Source organism: Choristoneura fumiferana, chromosome Z (genome assembly GCF_025370935.1).
Source record: "Choristoneura fumiferana chromosome Z, NRCan_CFum_1, whole genome shotgun sequence".
Lineage (NCBI taxonomy): Eukaryota > Metazoa > Arthropoda > Insecta > Lepidoptera > Tortricidae > Choristoneura > Choristoneura fumiferana.
Window position 1 is genome coordinate 34976315 of NC_133472.1, and position 10426 is coordinate 34986740.

The following is a 10426-nucleotide window of genomic DNA, read 5'->3' on the forward strand; positions in this document are numbered from 1 at the left end:
ATAAATCTTATATTATGTGTCTTTGTCCATAATTAGTAGCATAATATTAGTAAATTATCCAAGTTTAATTACAATCGGATGAATATTCACGAGTCTGTGGCGAATTAAAGAAGAAAAAAGTTTTTTTGCGATTTCTGAAAAGTACTTTTTTTAGTTACAGTGTTTTGTCATGACACGGCAGCGATCGTGCGTCATCGTGTGTTGCGTAAGATTTCGTGGCACCAACAAAAATAAGTCCTAATAACTGGTATTGTTTGTAACAGACATGGCCAATTCTGTTTACATTGAATGCTAGCTGAGTTGCAAAAATCCCAGTGATTTATGTAACGTTCATCGCTACCGTGTTCCATCACAACAATAATATGGTAGAACAACAACCGTGTTTGTCAGCTGTTTGGAGGCTGTTTCCCGCGCCGGCAGTTTATCCTGCACGCCAGGACATTAATAACTTGGCAACAGGCGTTACTAATTCAGTGAAGTACGGCTGTTGTGCACGAATAAATATTCAAACTGCCGCATAACAAAGAGAAAATTTTGGTAGTGCGAGCGCGACGTCCCATTTCTCGTTTGTCGCTGGAGCGTGCATTTTCAATAGATTTGTGAGAAATGTTCCGAGTTCTAAGCGACGAATAATAAATCTACACCACTTTGAAAAGGCTAGGAAAACGGTTAGTAAACAAAACAAATCTTACGTACACGAAGTTGAAGTCCACACAGTATGTTTATAGGGTTCTGATACAAGGTATTTGCAAGTTGCAAGCTTTTAAATATTTGTCTTGCAACATTTGATTGTATGTTTGTGAAGGTCAAATCTTGTAAGTCAGATTTCACCGATTTCTATTGATAAATAGCATGGACTTTATATTTGATATCAGTAATATAGGTTGGATGGCATTAGAAGTATAGTCAGCAATACTGCTTGTACTATTAATTACTTTTTACTGTAATATTTAAAACTAATAATGAAATTCCTTGTCACGCTGGCTGTTAACACTGTTAAAAGACAATGTCAAAGTCTCAAGGTAAATGAAACGATAATGTGGCAAAACGTTATATTTCGAATGTCTAATAAGGAAACGGAGAAAAATCGTGTTGCAAGGTGCCTCTAGAATAGTCTTATGCCTGCCCAGTATACACACTCTCATCTATGTGCCTGCCCTAGAATTGCATGTACACTCAGCTTCATGTGCCTGCCCTAGAATTGCATGTACACTCAGCTTCGTCCCGTCGACCATGTAATCTCGGGGTTGAAGCCCTCCTTGGAAAATGTCCCTAGATATACGCCATTGTTTACAAGTACAGCTGCTACTCAAAAGAAGATGAAAGCCATTTGAGTTCTAGAGGTAAATAAAATTAAAATAAAACAGATTTTACGTTTTTATCTGAATATAGCAAAAAGTATTTGCACCTACTGTACCTACCTAATTATAAATACTGTATTAATAAAACTTAATGGTAGAGAAATAATATTAGTAATAATTTCAGTTATTTTTATTTCCATTTTACCCTCAAAACTCAAGTAGGTAGCATTGCAACTGATCGCTTTTGAGTAGTCTGAGGTTTGAGGTAGAGTAGTTTGAGGTCTTTACATTTTCCCTTTTTCATTCAAAGTTTAATAGTAAATATTTTCTCCTGTTAAAGGCCCTATCCGGTTAGGTCATGGATTACCTAATAAGTCACGATTACCTCGACGACAATAACAAAATGAAGCAAGAATTGCTTTAAATAATTTATAATAAATTAAAAAATAACTCTCAGGTGAAACAGAGTGAATAGTTTTTTTTTATACAATATTGGCTTGCGTTTGGCCACAATCACGCCTGATGGAAAGCGAGGATGAGGCCTACGATTGAGCACGCTTGCCTAGTCAATGTTTATAAATAGCATTATGGCTTTAACAATCATGTTGAGGTCAAGAGAGCGTTTGTTCTGTCATGGTTTCACCTAGACACCTGCCCGGGGGTGATTTTGATATACCAGCCACTTTAATACATTGTCGCTTTATAAGCTCTAAAATAAAGATAATATTAACGTTTCACTTTTTATGCTCCATAAGCACGCAGATATACTTAGTACTAAGTTTTATTAAGTAAGTAAAAAAAAAACTCAGAGTGAATAAGGCAGTAAAAGCGTGATCAAGCCAACAGCCAAGATCATGATCTGTATTATTCTGCAAGAAGCAACTGATACGATTGTACGAAACATGCAATTTTATCAAATCACTTTTACTGCTATAAAAAAACAGAATGTAAATTAGACATGGGTAATCTCAACTCCGCGAAGTGATCTGACTCGCTAGATCCAGCTCCGGTGTCGGTACCGAATCCGCTTATTGAATCCGACTCCTTTATTGACTCCGGTTCTTTCGAGCGATTATTAATTTATCTATGGCCGATCCGCTCCGGCTCGGTTCGGTCGGTCGGTGTCGGTACGGTACTGCGGTGCCCCACCCGCTGACTGAACTGAAGTACAGATTCGTGAGAGAGAGAAAGATTTGTTCGTTAGTCCAAGTCCGAGTACCGTACCGAACCGACCAACCAAACATAGATAATAAGATCCAAGTCCAAGATCCGATCCGCAGGGCTACTACGAACCGAACCGAACCGAACCGACCAACCAAACAGATAATAAGATCCAAGTCCAAGATCCGATCCGCAGGGCTACTACGAACCGAACCGAACCGAACCGACCAACCAAACATAGATAATAAGATCCAAGTCCAAGATCCGATCCGCAGGGCAACTACGAAACTCCAAAATCGAAGTTCGTGTCGTGCGGTCTCTCTGACACTTATACTATTTAATACGAGAGCGAGAGGGACGGTACGATACGAACTTCAAGTTTCGTAGTAGCCCTGCCGATCCGATCCGAGCCGAGCGAGAGCGAAAGCAGGCGGACGGAGCGAGTCAGTGTGAGTGAGCGTGACGGCGATCACGAGCGAGGCGAGCCGCTCGATCCAGTCGGAGTTAGTAACTCCGGAGTCAATAAGATTTGAAAGGAGTCATTAAGGGATTCGGATCCGCTTGAGGATCTGACTCTTTTGAATCTTCAGATCCGGATTTACCCACCTCTAATGTAAATCAATAATACTTAAAGCTGCTAATAAAACATATTTCAACAAAAAATAACGATTGCGTGTGGACCATTTCCTATAGTAAATCATTTCGCATTTTTTCGGCAAAAACGGTGGTGCCACTTAACATTGAATGTTTTGAAATATTTCAGGTGGTTGTGTATGGGCCATCTCAATAACACGACGAATTGCTTTGCAAGTGTCCCATAATATTTATTCCTAAGCATCAACAACGAGTTTATGAGCGCCCAAAAGAGAGTATCAGTGGCGTTTTTAGCGTTTGTTGAATCCAAGCACATTCAATTAGGGATGAAGATTGGATTTTTACAGTAATTTTCTAAAAACGTTACAAACATTCCTCATTGAATAGTACCTACCTACATCGCCGAATCTTACATAAAATTTAAAAAAATTGAGTTGAGACACCCGTCGACATGAGGATGTAGTTTAGAAATCGAATAAATAAAACAACACAATCAAGCTACCGATTTCTGAAATGGAATCCGTGAAAACGTCATTCTAAAATGACGTATTGGTACAAAAATAACGATTGATTTAAATTTAAGTCATTTTCTCGCACTCGCTGCACTCTTGTTTGAAATTCAACACGGTTTTTTTTGCATTTCAGACTATTATTTTCAGAGGTGTAATTTCAAAAATCGATCAGGGCTATTTATTTTTGAAGAGTTATTCACTACAGGCCTATTTTTGAGAAAGTAAAATCGGGCGCAATACAAGTAGCTTGTGTTGGATATTGTACTCACCAACCACACCTTTGATGTCGATTTACTTGCCGTAGAATGCGGAAAGATGTTCTCGCTGCCTATTTGCTCATATTTTATTGCGAGACGATGAGATATGCTATCAATCAAAATCAATCACCAGTTGGAAGGATATAGAAGCAAATAGAAGATCTTGTGAAGAAAATATATCTAAGGAATAAAATGGTCGTGCATTTTCTGATGTAAATTACTTATTAATTAGTCATTCAAAATGGAATAGTCAGTTTTTACTGTTCCAAAGGGTAATACCAACCAGAAAAGAGAGATGTACTTATCGTCTTATACTTAGGACCTGTCACCATTCATTGATAAATTTTATGTAACATATATCTGTGAAGCCGTTTCTGTTTGTTTGGTTCAAATAAACAGAAACGGTATCACATTTATCTGTCACATAAAGTTAATCAATTAGTGGTGAATCAGGCGATAAATCTTTAAACATACTATTATTTACATTTAAATACCTTTGTTGCAATTGCCAGCCACAACTCCTCTGAATTCACCTATGAAGCATCTATCAGGAACATAGAAAGTAGGTACCTACAAGATACTTGAGGTATGGTTTATGTTTTTTTTTGTTATTTTTTTATTGCTTTTTCTTAGTTTTGTAGATACTCTTCTAATCTAGATATGTATTTTTACTGATATTGTTGTTTATTGATTTTTCGCATTCTATATATACCTAGGTAGAGTCATTCACAATGACGCGTGCCCGCGTCTTCGTGGATGGCACTAGGTATATCTTTGTTCAATTTTCCCCTCTTCGACCAGGATAACTGGAAGAACTCGCCTTTATACTATGCTCCTTTCTGCCTATTACGTATTTCTAATGTGTTATGTCCAATAAATGCTTTGTTTGGTCTAATTGGTCGAGGAAGTAAAGAAGAATCAATTTAAAGCTGTTGTAAAAATCTAGCGATGTTTTTGAGTGCGATCATTTTGTCATAGAACTTCAATGAAAAATACGTACCTACTCGTATTTTGGAAGTGTTCGGATCTGACTCAGCAATATTCCAACTAAACTGATTTCAAATGCCATCCTTTGTGAATTATCGCTAAGTGAAAAACCATAGGCATCTAAGCTGTTACAATATAGCGAAAAAAAACGCAATTTTGCTAGAGAAATAAATGTACATTAAACGTGTACAGCCTATTCGTCAAGAGGAAATCGTTGACAAAATCGCTAAAGCACTTTTGGTTCACATTATCTCAAATTAATTACGTTAATTTTCAATGTAGATGACGTTAATAAGATTTAATTTACAAAATCATTAAAATTTGAGCATCGGTAATTAAACCAATAGATCAACGTTGATGCAATTATAATTTCTCTTTCATCGTTGGTAGGTATTTCAATGTTTCAGTTAACTTAATTTCTAGAACAATTAAGTGAAATACTGAATAGAATAAACGGTGGAAGTTATAAATTACCACAACCATCTCGTTTAATATATATTTTTGTTTTATTTATACACGAGGCTATAAACAAGCATGCGGGTCACCTGATGAGGAGTAGGTACTTATAATCTCCGCCGCCCACAGACACCGCTACACGAGGGGTACAGGCTCGTTTTTTAAAGATCCCTAAATGTTTAAATATATTTTTGAAGTATTGGGAACATTGGTTGGTGGGCATTTCGGTCTACCGTTGTACCCTGGGTTTATTTCTCCGATTTCAACAAAATTTGAAAAGAAAGAAAGAAAAAAAGAATAAATTTATCTGCCAAAATTCGGCACAGCAAAAAAAAGTCACAATTAAGAATAAGACAACCTTATATACTAAAAAAGAAAGAAAAAAAGACATAAAACGACACATCCATACAATATTTTGGGGGCACATCTGGACACCCAGTTTTTCCAGCTCGGAATCATGAGCTGAGTCTACCTTCCAAATTTTGTTGAAATCGTAGAGATAAACTCAGGGTACAACGGTAGATCGAAATGCCCTGGTAGTAGGTAAAATCCCAACAAAATATTATTGAACCACTGGCTCACAATTTGGCCGTGTAATGCCAATCGAATCTATTAGGTAATCACGGTAATCACAACATTTACCTATATACTTCCTTATAGGTACTAGGAATACTATATAATATTCCGATAAATTACTAACAGTGACAATAATTGGCTCAACAATCTCGTGTTGTGATCGTACATATTATTTACGTATATATTTATGACCTTGATCGTAAGATGTTTTTAGTTACCTATTCACAGTTTTACGCTGCAACATTAGTGGCCTTTTTATAATAATAATAAATATCATGGGGTACCTACTTCACACCAATTGACCTAGTCAATAGTCTAGCAAAGCTTTTACTATGGATACTAGGCAACGGATAAACGTACTTTTATAGATAAATACATACTTAAATACATATTGAACATCCAAGACCCGAGAACAAACATACGCATTATTCATACAAATATCTGCCCCGGCCGGGAATCGAACCCGGAACCTCAAGCTTCGTAGTCAGGTTCTCTAACCACTTGGCCATCCGGTCGTCAAACACCGGTCTTTTTATAGTTTTATTTGGAAAACAAACAGAAATAGATGTACAATAATAGTTCTTATGTTCTAAATTCTTATAAATCACATTCATCTACCTCCTCAACAGCTCTCACTGAGAATTATATTAAAGTAATTAGACACTAACAGTGTGAGCTGCAAAGATTTTAGAAAAGAGAAAAAAACCGAAATAAAATAAAATTAACTATAGAAAAGTTACGATGTCTAGATTTAAGTACAATGACAACAGCGCGATAACCCGACAATCAGTAGCCAAAGGTCGCTATTACACACTGATGTTCAAAAGACGCTACTGCTTTCGCAGCTCCTCTTCGTTGACGTTGACTTGACGCTGCGTGGACGTTAACAAGACGCTGACGCTTGCGACGCCGTTGCGCGAACTTGCGTCAACACTGAGTAGACGATCACGCCCGAAAGTGAGAGCAAGCTCGAAGGCTAGTCAATTTATTGATTGCCCTCGAGCCACAGCATTATACCAGACGCGTTGCAGCACGCTGGGCCCTGGGGAGTTATTTACTACGAAATTCGAAAATCGAAGTTCGTATCGTACCGTCCCTCGCACTCTCGTATTAAATAATATAACCGTCAGCCCCGGAGGCTACTACGAAATTCGAAAATCGAAGTTCTTATCCTACCGTCCCCGACACTGGTATTAGATACTATAAGCGTCAGCGGGACGGCCAGATACGCAGTTCGAATTTTGCACTTCGTAGGCCTGAAGCCGTATTGCCTAACGTTTCTGGCGCTCGCGATCGCAATGAAATGACAGATTTCGCATACAAACTGTCATTTGATTGCGATCACGAGCGTCAGAAACGTCTATTTATATGCAGATGACTTATCAATAGTAATACCTGACAATGATACAATAACGACATTTGAAACTAAAATTAATAATGCAATAAATGACATCAATAAATGGTTAAATAATAATAACTTAGTAATTAATATAGATAAAACAAATTGGGTCCATTTTTCGAGTTACAAAACTCAGCAAGCCCCACTAAAAATTAATTGTAAAGGTCAAACTATACTTGGTTGTGAGATAGTAGATTTTTTGGGAATGACATTGGATCGTCTTCTGAATTGGAAACCCGAGGCTAGCAATATATTTGCAATAAGCTCAATCGATTTGTTTTTGCTTTAAAACGTTTTAGAAATGTGGCAGATGAATCAACTGCCCTAACAGCATATCACGGTTATGTTGCATCAGTTTTACGTTATGGAATTATTATTTGGGGAAACTCTTCAGAAATTAGTCGAATATTTATTACGCAAAAAATATGTATACATACGTGCTATATGTGGAGTTGGCCCTCTAGAATCTTGTAGACCGCTCTTAAGGAAACTTAATGTCCTTACTTTGAGAGGCATTTATATCTATGAACAAGCTAAGTTTGTAAGAACCAACCCTGAACTGTTCGCTAAACCTACCCAGAACCCTTTATTAAGAAACAGAGATTTGTGTAGGGTTCGGCAACCCATCTCAACTCTCAACTCATCTTGTTACAAAAACTGTTATAAGATGTCTGGTAAAATCCTACTATCCTACTAATATTATAAATGTGAAAGTTTGTGAGTGAGTATGTGAGTGAGTGAGTGAGTGAGTATGTTTGTTACTTCTTCACGCTGAAACGGCTGGACGTATTTGGATGAAATTTGGCGAAAAGTTAGTTTATAACCTGGATTAAAACATAGGATTCTTTTTATCCCGGTATTCCCACGGGATAGGGATAAAATCTCGAAATAACAACCTCTGGGCTTAGTCATGAAATTAAGTATGTAGGTAGCTGGACCTCTGGAATAACAGATAGGTGACTTTTTGACCCGATATTCCCACGGGATACCTAGGGATAAAATCTTGAAATAATAACCGCTGGGCTTAGAGTCATGAAATTTGGTATGTAGGTAACTGGACGTCTGGAATTACACGTAAAGGACTTTTTGACTCGATATTCCCACGGGATCCCTAGGGATAAAATCTCTAAATAACAACCACTGGGTTTAGAGCCATGAATTTTGGTATGTAGGTAGCTGGACCTCTGGAATAACACACAGGCTAATTTTTATCCCAATATTCCCACGGGATAGGAATAAAATCTTGAAATAATAACCGCTGGGCTTAGTCATGAAATTTGGTATGTAGGTAGCTAGACGTCTGGAATAACACATAAGCGACTTTTTGACCCGATATTCCCACGGGATACCTAGGAATAAAATGTCGAAATAACAACCGCTAGGCTTAGAGGCATGAAATTTGTATGTAGGTAGCCGTATGTCTGGAATAACACTTAAGTACGCTACTTTTTATCCCGATATTCCCACGGTATAGTTTTGTAACTAAGGGACCCCATACATTCCTGTATTATTATTATTATTATTTCGTATTTTTTTCTTTAATTATATACTGTAGTTTTTAAGTATTTTATTTGTTATTATTTTATTTAAAAAAAATGACTCTGCCAAGTTTCTTGCGGCGCATTCTTCTTGGCAATGATGGTCTTTCCGAAAGCGCTGGTAGTTTAAAAAATGAGGTGTAAAAGTGCCCATTGCGGCCTATTTACTGAATAAATGATTTGAATTTGAATTTTCAATTTGATTTTGTATAGGGATTTTTTTTAAAATTTCAGCACTGGGTTTAGAGTCTTGAAGTTTGTACAGTTATTCACAACACAACCTCAATGAAGACCACGATATAAATTTTGGAAATTTCCAGGGGAATTTTGTAAAATCCCGAAAATTTCAATTGCAACTACCAGACCGAATAGTTTACGCGTGCGAAGTTGCGGGTAAAAGCTAGTATATAATAATATTCCGGTCGAGATAAGAGCTCTCACCACTAAACTATATTTCTAGTCAATCTTAAAAAATGGTTTATATAATCTTTTCTGTATTTTGGTTGAATGTATAGTACCTACGAGTATAATGTAATGAATGAATCTGTCTGTATTTATAACTGTCATGTATTGTAGGACATCTAATTCCAAAATGTGCATACCACTGTTATGGTGAACTGTGATGCTCATTCATATTTCTTTTCCAAGTGTAAAACCTGTAAAAATACCATAGTTCTTGCAAATAAATATTTTTTGACTTTTGTTAGACAATACGGCCACTGGTTTCGGCGACTTTTGACCGCCGCTTGGACTAACGTCCAAGTCACGACTGTGTCGTCCTCGTCGGTAGCGTGCTACTTTTATATTGGATTTTATGAATCGTAACAGAATAAGTAACAGTCAATATAACACAATAATATAAACGCAATTTTTTTTTTTATTTTCTTGTTTGTAAATTGTTAATTCTGTTCCTCAGACATAATAAGTTTCTGTTAAAAAAATAATTTTAAATACAAGTTTTTTTTTGTTGACTGTACTGTTTGTTGACTGTTGTTGCATTGACATTTAAACTGCATATCCTTACTAAATTTCAAGCCGGTACTATTAACCATTGAGGGCCACCAAGATATCAAGTCACTACCAGATTATTGTATTGCCACCATATTTACATTAGTAATTATGTCAAATTTCAAGTCAATTTGGCTTCCAAGATTTGACCCAAAAAAACAAACAAATAAATAAATAAACAGGGCAAGCTAAAGAAAAAAGCTTGTAATAATAATAAAAAACAATCTATATACGAGTGCAGTAATAAAAACCGTTTGTTAAGTGTTTGAAGGTAAATAGCGCATCTACTGAATTATTTTTCTATCTTCTTTGTTTGTACGTAATTTCTGCTAACTTTTTCAAATTAGACCTGGCAACACAGTGGCTGGCTCTTGTTGCATAGTGTATGGTCTGTCTACTTCCTCAGTTTCTCGAACGTACTTACATAAGTATATATTTTTCAAACGCAGAGTTCGACATAAATATAATATTTGACGACCGGATGGCTAAGTGGTTAGAGAACCTGACTACGAAGCTTGAGGTCCTGGGTTCGAATCCCGGCCGGGGCAGATATTTGTATGAATAATACGAATGTTTGTTCTCGGGTCTTGGATGTTTAATATGTATTTAAGTATGTATTTATCTATATAAGTATGTT